At 43.7% G+C, this 9,958-nt stretch overlaps 1 pseudogene; it reads right to left on the minus strand.

Annotated features, from left to right (window-relative positions):
• Positions 1–2,879: 2,879 nt before the first annotated feature.
• Positions 2,880–4,656, minus strand: LOC133250667 (actin, cytoplasmic 1-like; annotated as a pseudogene).
• Between the last annotated feature and the right edge of the window lie 5,302 nt (positions 4,657–9,958).

Genomic DNA, 9,958 nt, shown 5'->3' on the forward strand with positions numbered 1-9,958 from the left:
TGTCCCATTGCTTGTGAGAACTCTGCTATTTAGGGTTTTAAAACTTTATCCTATGTTTTAATATTCATCATGGCTACATCACTCACATTACCCTTCTTTTTCAAAGTTTTCCTGGCTGCTCTTATTTTTTCATATCAACATTTGAATTAGCATATATTGATGCCCACAAAGTACATATCAGGACTTGGTGGAGATCACATATAATTTAACAGAGGGAGACTGACACCATTCTAACATTGAGATAGCCTATCCAAGAAGAGAAAATGTTTCTATATGTTCATTACATCTTCTTGTTCCTTCAGAACATTTTGAAAATTCCTTGATAAAAGTCTTTCCAATTTCTTATTAAATTTATTTCTAGGTATTTAGTCTTTTTGTTGTTGCAAAAGAGATCTTTTCTCCCATTTTCTCCTAACTGGCTGATTTTTTTCTGAATATGAAAGCTGATAATTTGTGTATTAATTTTGCATGATGCTATCTTCATGAATCCTTTTGTTTGAGCCTTTCAGTTGAGTATTTGATATTTTGCAGATATAAAATTAGTGATGGTATCACATTATTCTTTCCAATTTTACATCTCTAGTTCCTTTCTTCTGATTACAAATCTAGTACTTTTAGTAGAGAGCTAAATAGTAGTGGGTACCCTTATTTTGTTCCCAACTTTAAAAACAGACACTAGGACATGACTGAGTGACTTCACTTTCACTTTTCTCTTTCATGCATTGGAGAAGGAAATGGCAACCCACTCCAGTGTTCTTGCCTGGAGAATCCCAGGAACAGGGGAGCCTGGTGGGCTGCCATCTATGGGGTCACACAGAGTCAGACACGACTGAAGCGACTTAGCAGCAGTGGCAGAGAAAGATACAACTTATTATGTTGAGGAAGTATCCATCTCTGATGATTAACTTTGTGTGTAAGTGTTTCTGCAAAAGTATTTTTAGGTGATTTTGTTGTTGTTCAGTCACAAAGTCATGTCTGATTCTTTGCAACCCCATGGACTATAGCACACCAGGCTCCTATGTCCTTCACTGTCTCCTGGAGTTAGCTCAGATTCGTGTACACTGAGTCAGTGATGCTCTCTAGTCATCTCATCCTATGTTGCCCTCTTCTTCTTTTGTCTTCAGTCTTTCCCAGCATCAGGGCCTTTTCTAATGAGATGGCTCTTCACATCAGGTAGCCAAAGTATTGGAGCTTCAGAATCAGTCCTTCCAATGAATATTCAGAGCTGATTTCCTTTAGGATTGACGGGTTTGATCTCCTTGCTATCCAAGGGACTCTCAAGAATCTTCTCCAGCACCACAATTCAAAAGCATCAATTCTTCAGCACTCAACCTTCTTTATGGTCCAACTCTCACATCCATACATGACTACTGGAAAAACCATAGCTTTGACTACATGCACCATTATCAGCAAAGTCATGTCTCTGGTTTTTAACATGCTATCTAGGTTTGTCATAGCTTTCCTTCCAAGGAGCAAGTACCTTTTAATTTCATGGCTTCAGACACTATCTTCAATGATTTTGGAGCCCAAGAAAAGAAAATCTGTCACTGCTTCCACTTTTTCCCTTTCTATTTTCCATAAAGTGATAGGACTGGATGCCATGAACTTTGTTTCTTGAATCTTGAGTTTCAACCAGATTTTTACTGTCCTTTTTCACCCTCATCAAGAAGTTCTCTTTTTTAGGTGATACTAACATTTAACAGTGAATGCTGAGTAAAGCACATTACACTCAGTAATGTGATTGGACCTGATCCAATCAGTTGAAGGTGTTAGGAGAAAAAGACTGAAGTCCGTGGAGAAAGAGGGAACTATGCTTCAAGACTGCCTTCAGGCTCGAGCTGCAACATCAGCCTTTCCTTGGGCCTCCAAATTGCAACCCACTTTGGCATTCTTGCTTTGAGAACCCCACGAACAGTATGAAAAGGCAAAAAGATACAACATTGAAAGATGAACTCCCAGGTCGGTAGGTGTCCAATATGCTACTAGAGAAGAGTGGAGAAATAGCTTCAGAAGGAATAAAGAGGCTGAGCCAGAGTGGAAACAATACTTAGTTGTGGATGCGTCTGGTGGTAAAAGTAAAGTCCGATGCTGTGAAGAACAATATTGCATAAACCTGGAATGTTAGGTCCATGAATCAAGGTAAATTGGAAGTGGTCAAACAGGCAAGAGTGAACATCAACACTTTGGGAATCAGTGAACTAAAATGGATGGGAATAGCGAATTTAATTCAGATCACCATTATATCTACTACTGTGGGCAAGAATCCCTTTGAAGAAATGGAGTAGCCTTCATAGTCAACAAAAAAGTCCAAAATGCAGTATTTGGTTGCAATCTCAAAAATGACAGAATGATCTTGCTAGGCTTCCAAGGCAAACCATTCAATATCACAGTAATCCAAGTCTATGCCCCAACCATTAATGCCAAAGAAGATGAACAGTTCTATGAAGACCTACAAGACCTTCTAGAACCAAAAAAAGAAAAAAAAAAGATGTCTTTTTTGTCATAGGGGACTGGAATGCAAAAGTAGGAATTCAAGAGATACCTGGAGTAACAGGCAAGTTTGGCCTTGGAGTACTAAATGAAGCAGGGCAAAACAGACTTTTGCCAAGAAAACACACTGGTCAATGCAAACACCCTCTTCCAACAACACAAGAGATGACTTTACACATGGACATCACCAGATGGTCAATACTGAAATCAGACTGATTATATTCTTTGCAGCCGAAGATAGAGAGGCTCTATACAGTCAGCAAAAACAGGACAGGGAGCTGACTGTGGCTCAAATCATGAACTCCTTATTGTAAAATTCAGACTTAAGTTGAAGAAAGTAGGGAAAACCACTAGACCATTCAGGTCTGACCTAAATCAAATCCAAATCAAAATTTGTGTGTGTGTGTGTGTGTGTGTGTGTGTTTAAAGTGTGCACTTTATTGAACTGGTCTCAAGTCAGTGTATAGGAAAGCCCTGGCTGCCTCCGCACCTCAACCTGCTCCCAGGGGGACCAAAAGCCTTCATACATCTCAAGTTGGGGGACAAAAAAAGGGGGCCATGATGGCTGACCATTCAACATAAAACAAACAAAAAGAACAAGTATTAAGGCAAAGATTAAAAATAGATTTTTCTTTGGAGTACATAATTTACACAAAAGCGATGCTATCACCTCCCCTGTGTGGACTCGGGCGAGGAATGGCCCCTTCTCTTTAGGGAGAAGTGGGGTGGCTTTTGGAAAGGCAAAGGACTTCCTATAACAATGTATCTCATGATATTTGGAATGACTATTAAAAAAAAAAAAAAGTACTATCAAAGCCCACTGCCACATTGTAGAACTTTGGGGATGTTCCATCCAACCAACTGCTGTCACCTTCACCGTTTCGGTTTTTAAATCCTGAGTCAAGCGCCAAAAAAAAAAAAAATTTAAAAAGACAAAAACAAAACAAATAAAGCAATGTCAATCTCATCTCGTTTCTGCGCAAGCTAGGTTTTGTCAAGAAAAAGGATGTAACACAACTAACAGTCCGCCTAGAAGCATTTACGGTGGACGATGGAGGGGCCAGACTTGTGGTACTCCTGCTTGCTGATCTACATCTGCTGGAAGCTGGACAGCAAGGCCAGGATGGAGCTGCCAATCCACACGGAGTACTTGCGCTCAGGGGGTGTGATGATCTTGACCTTCATCGTGCTGGGTTCCAGGGCAGTGATCTCTTTCTGCATCCTGTCCGTGATGCCGGGGTACGTGGTGGTCCTGCCAGACAGCACAGTGTTGGCATAGAGGTCCTTATGGATGTCGATGTCACACTTCATGATGGAACTGAAGGTAGTTTCGTGAATGCCACAGAATTCCATGCCCAGGAAAGAAGTCTAGAAGAGAGCCTCAGGGCAGGGGAACCGCTCATTGCTGATGGTGATGACCTGCCCGTCCGGCAGCTTGTAGCTTTTCTCCCAGAAGGAGCTGGAGGCCACGGTGGCCATTTCCTGCTCGAAGTCCAGGGCGACATAGCAGAGCTTCCCCTTGATGTCACAGACGATTTCCCGCTCGGCCGTAGTGGTGAAGCTACATGCTCCTAGCTACTAGCCATGCTCCGTGAGGATCTTCATAAGGTAGTCTGTCAGGTCCCAGCCAGCCAGGTCCAGACGCAGGATGGCGTGGGGGAGGGCCTACCCCTCATAGATGGGTACCGTGTGGGTGACCCCGTCACCAGAGTCCATCATGATGCCGGTGGTGTGGCCAGAGGCATCAGGGACAGCACAACCTGGATGGCCACGTACATGGCGGGGGTGTTGAAGGTCTTGAACATGATCTGGGTCATCTTCTCATGGTTGGCCTTGAGGGTTAAGGGGGGCCTCAGCCAGCAGCACGGGGTGCTCCTCAGGGGCCACACGCAGCTCGTTGTAGAAGGTGTGGTGCCAGATCTCCATGTCATCCCAGTTGGTGATGATGCTGTGCTCAATGGGGTACTTGAGGGTCAGGATGCCTCTCTTGCTCTGGGCTTCATCATCCACATAGGAGTCCTTCTGGCCCATGCCCACCATCGTGCCCTGGTGCCAGGGGCACCCCACAATGGAGGGGAAGACAGCCTGGGGAGCATCGTCACCCACGAAGCTGACTTTGCACATGCCGGAGCCCGTTGTCGACCACAAGCGTGGCAATATCATCATCCAGGAGAACAGTTGCTGTGTCCACCAGTGGTGAAGATGGAGCAGCGAAGGCGAGAGGCCTGTGCTGGTGGGGCAGACACAGACTTGCATGGACATACAGTGGAAATTACAAAAAGATTCAAGGGATTAGATCCGATAGATAAAGTACCCGAAGAACTATGGACAGAGGTTCCTAACATTGTACAAGAGGAAGCAATCAAAACCCTTCCCAAGAAAAAGAAATGCAAAAAGGCACAATGGTCGTCTGAGGAGGCTATTTGTAAAATAGCTGAGAAAACAGAAGCGAAACACAAAAGAGAAAAGGAAAGATATACCCATTTGAATGCAGAGTTCCGAAGAATAGCAAAGAGACATAAGAAAGCCTTCTTAAGTGAACAATGCAAAAATAGAAGAAAACAACAGACTGGGAAAGACTGTAGCTCTTTTCAAGAAAATTAGAGATACCAAAGGAAAATTTTATGCAAAGATGAGCACAATAAGGGGCAGAAATGGTATGGACCTAACAAAAGCAGAAAATATTCAAAGGAGGTGTCAAGAATACACAGAAGAACTGTACAAAAAAGGTCTTAATGACCAGGATAACCACAATGGTATGATCACTCACCTAAAGCTAGACATCCTGGAATGGGAAGTCAACTGGGCCTTAGGAAGCATCACTATGAACAAAGCTAGTGGAGGTGATGGAATTCAGTTAAGCAACTTCAAATCCTAAAAGATTATGCTGTGAAAGTACTGCAGTCAATATGCCAGCAAATTTGGAAAACTCAGCAGTGGCCACAGGACTGGAAAAGGTCAGTTTTCATTCCAATCCCAAAGAAAGGCAATGCCAAAGAAAATTCAAACTACCGTACAATTGAGCTCGTTTCACATGCTAGCAAGGCAATGCTCAAAATCCTTAAGGTAGACTTCAACAGTACATGAACTGAGAACTTCCAGGTGTACAAGCTGGGTTTAGAAAAGGCAGAGGAACCAGAGATCAAATTGCCAACATCTGTTGGATCATAGAAAAAGCAAGGGAATTACCAAAAAAAAAAAAAAAAATCTACTTCTGCTTCATTGATTATGCTAAAGCCTTTGACTGTGGATCATAACAAACTGGAAAATTCCTAGAGATGGGAATACCAGACCATCTTACCTGCCTCCTGAGAAACCTGTATGCATGTCAAGAAGCAATAGTTAGAACCAGACATGGAACAGCGGACTGGTTCCAAATTGGGAAAGAAGTATATCAAGGTTGTATATTGTTACCTGCTTATCTAACCTATATGCAGATTATATCATGTGAAATGACAGGCTGGGTGAATCACAAGCTAGAATCAAGATTGCCAGGAGAAATATCAATAACCTCAGGTATGCAGATGACACCACCCTTATGGCAGAAAGCGAAGAGGAACTAAAGAGCCTCTTGATGAAAGTGAAAGAGAACAGTGAAAAAGGTGCCTTAAAACTAAACATTCAGAAAAACTAAGATCATGGCTTCCAGTCCCCTTGTTTCATTGCAAATAGATGGGAGGAAAATGGAAACAGTGGTAGATTTTATTTTCTTGAGCTCCAAAATCATTGTGGATGGTGACTGCAGCCATGAAATTAAAAGATGCTTGTTCCTTGGAAGAAAAGCTATAACAAAGCTAGAGAGCATATTAAAAAGCAGAGATATCACTTTACCAACAAAGTTCTTTACAGTCAAAGCTATGGTTTTTCTTGTAGTCATGTATGGATGTGAGAGTTGGACCATAAAGAGGACTGAGCACCAAAGAATTGATACTTTTGAGCTGTGGTACTAGAGAAGACTCTTGAGAAGCCCTTGAACTGCAAAGAGATCAAACCAATGGATTTTAAAGAAGGTCAACCCTGAACATTAATTGGAAGGACTGATGCTGAAGCTCCAATACTTTGATCCAACTCATTGCAAAAGATTGAAGGCAGGAGGAGAAGGGGGAGACAAAGGATGAGATGGTTGGACAGCATCACTGACTCAATGCACATGAGTTTGAGCAAGTTCAGGGAGATGGTGAAGGACAGGGAAGCCTGGTGTGCTGCAGTCCAAGGGGTCACAGAAGCGACTGAACATATCCATTTGAAATACAGCAGGACCCTATGGTCCTTCCCTTTCCTCCATGTCCTCTGCCTGCCTTTCATCTATGGAAAACTGCCGGGAGCCGGCGAGAGACATTCCGCTCGTGACAAAGGTCATGAGGAAGGAGGCTTGGCATACGCAAAGGCGGGATCGAGCCTCGGGAGTCTCCCCGGATATTCTCGAGCATTTACCCCCCAAAAAACCAGAGTCTGCCTACTTTATTGCTTTGTGCTCTCACCTCTGACTTTACTGGGGGCTGTCCCCTACCACCATCTCACTCTCTCTGTCAAAGAGTTAACTTACAGCTCCAATTAATAAAGTTCCTGGGCAATTAGGAGTGTTTAAATCCAAACCCCTCAGATGGCTCTCTAACTCGCCTGACAAGTTTACCCGGACTCCTGCAGCTATGCATACGATTGTTTACAGTCTCCTAGCCTCCAGAGGCACGGGAAGCTTAAGATATTCAAATAGCTTAGAGCCTCTCAGAGAGTTAGAAACTGTCAGAATAAACTAGTAAAGGATTTCATTGATGAGTCAATGTTTGTTGCCAAGTTTTCACATCCCCTAAATTGCATCCTTGAATATGTATTAATTAATAGTTGGTATATAGAAAAAATAAGTAGTGGCCTTGGTGTTAGTAACTTTAGACCCTTAAGGTAATAAATTCTTTTCTTTGTTATAAGCCCATTACACATCCGCCCTATAGGAATGCAATTTTATCTTTGGAAGATGGTGCCAAACCTTAAAATAATTACTCTTAGAGAAAATAAGTCTTTGTTGATAAGTCCTTGTCCAGAGTCATAAAATGTTAGTAGGCCTTCTGGCCAGAAGATGATGTAAATCACCTAAACCATTTGTATACGATAAATTTGCAGGAAAGAAACCCTGGTTTTTGATAAGAATCAAAGACTGCTGACTTTGCATCCCCTATTATCCTCTATGTGTAACTTAGGGTATAAAAGCCCCTGTTGAAAATAAAGCTACGGGCCTTGCTCACCAGCGCTTGGTCTCCCCATGTCATTCTTCCCTTTAACTTCCAGCTGAGTCTCCATCTGGAGCGCGGAACCCACCACGCTTACTAATTATGCCTGTGCTTCTAAGACCCACTCGAGAAGGTGTCTAGGATGAGGCACCTTCCGCTATTCGAGAGGGCGCCTGCGGCCTACGTAAGTGGTGCAAACTTCTTGTCTTGAAGTTTTATTGGTCTCCCGCATAAACCAAGCTACTCAGCCTCTTTTCTCCACTGAATTTTCCTACTGAGCTATCCTCATTCTATTATTCTTTATATCTCTAATTAGCATATAAATAGTCGCCTAGGCCATCTCTCTTTCGAATACCCTGGATCAGCTGGGGCTGGTCCCCAGCAGAAAACTTTAGCCAGAGATTAATTTTAATCAGAGAATTGAGAAATATGGAAACAAAGGAAAACAATCAAAGGAGACTAAATAATAATAGTGTAGTCATTAAGCATAGTCAAAAACCTTTAATTTTTTCTCAAGAGCTATAGATAGGCTTCCTTGGTAGCTTAGTTGGTAAAGGATCCTCCCACATTTTGGGAGACCTGGGTTCAATTCCTGGGTTGGGAAGATCCTCTGGAGAAAAGAATTGCTACACACTGCAGTATTCTGGCCTGGAGAATTCCATGGACTGTATAGCCCATCTGGTCGCAAAGAGTCGGATACGACTATGCGACTTTCACTTTCATAGATAATATTCTGAGCCATGTCCTGTGAGCTGTCCTATAGATACCAAAACACCAGGTGGAGAATTTAACTACATGATGACAAGACTGTACCCAGGACATGAGCTGCCACACATCCAAGAACTGGCTGCAAAGAAATGAGAACAAATGGACCCTGGAACTGAATATTAACTGTACCTAAAACAACCAAGATGGTGTTGGTCAGAGCACTGATGACTAATTTGAAGACGACTTAGAGATGACTGTGTTGTGTCTGCATGTAGACCCTCCCCCAATCTGTCTATAAAAGCTCTCATCCCCTGTTTGTCAGGGTAGGGAGGAGTCAGCCTTTGGACAGATGACCACCACCCTTCCCCTCAGGTGCCGGCATCTGAAATAAAGCCAACTTTCCTTTCCATCAGTCTGGCCTGTTTCTTGGCTTTTGAGAGGTGAGCAGCCAGACCCACACACCTCTTTTAGTAATATATTGAGTTGGTGATGCCATCCAACCATCATATACTTTGTCATTCCCTTCTCCTCCTGCCCACAGTGAACTCAGGATGACTCTGTGCAGACTGTCTGCTGATGCATGGGCCTCTGCTGGTTGTTTGGCCTGAGGCTTATCAGCACTGGAGCCTGCAGCTTGTCAGGTGGGTCCAGGTCTTGGTACCAAAATGTGGACCTTTGAGAAACCTCACTCCAATCAATATTCCCTGTGTCTTCCACTACCAGCGTCCTTGCCCCCACAGTGAGCTATTGTTGACCTTCACCTCCCCAGGAGACTGTCCTTAGGGAGGTGGAGCCCAGGTCCCCATGGAAGTACTGCTTGTTTTGGGTCCCAGTGCATGTGAGACCTGTGCATGCCCTCCAAGAATGGGTTCTCTGCTTCCCCCAGCTCTGTGGGGCTCTTTATTCAAGCCCTGCTGACCTTCAAGGCTAAATGCTCTAGGGGCTCTTCCCCTCAATGCCAGACTCTCAGACTGTCTTGGAGGGCTATCTTTCTATGGAAACATCCCTTTGTAGTGTGTGTGGGTTTCATGCTTTTTGGCACGAGGGCTATTTTTAGTATAGATGTCTGCCACCTCTTTCCTCAGTGTGTGCTGGCCATTATCCCCTTGATAGGAGGTGTGACTGACCTTGTGACCAGAGCGTTGCATACTGAACGGGGCCTTTTCTTTGCTTTGTGGGTGTCACCACCTTATCAGAGGCAGGATCTGCTCCCTAGTTGTTGGAATTGAAGCCCTCAGATCTGTTTCTTAGCTGTGTTTCTGATCTAAGGTGTGTGGCAGGTGGGACTGGAGCACTCCCATAGGGAAAGAAGCCGCTGGGTATTCCTGTTGCTGTTGTTCAGTCACTAAGTTGTGTCCAACTCTTCGCAACCCCATGGACTGTAGCACGCCAGACTTCCCTGTCCTTCACCATCTCCCTAAGTTTGCTCAAACTCATGTCCCTTGAGTTGGTGATGCCAACCATCTCATGATCTGTCTTCCCCTTCTTCTCCTGCCCTCAATTTTTCCCAGCATCAGGGTCTTTTCCAATTAGTC

This window comes from Bos javanicus, chromosome 1 (genome assembly GCF_032452875.1).
Source record: "Bos javanicus breed banteng chromosome 1, ARS-OSU_banteng_1.0, whole genome shotgun sequence".
Classification (NCBI taxonomy): Eukaryota; Metazoa; Chordata; class Mammalia; order Artiodactyla; family Bovidae; genus Bos; species Bos javanicus.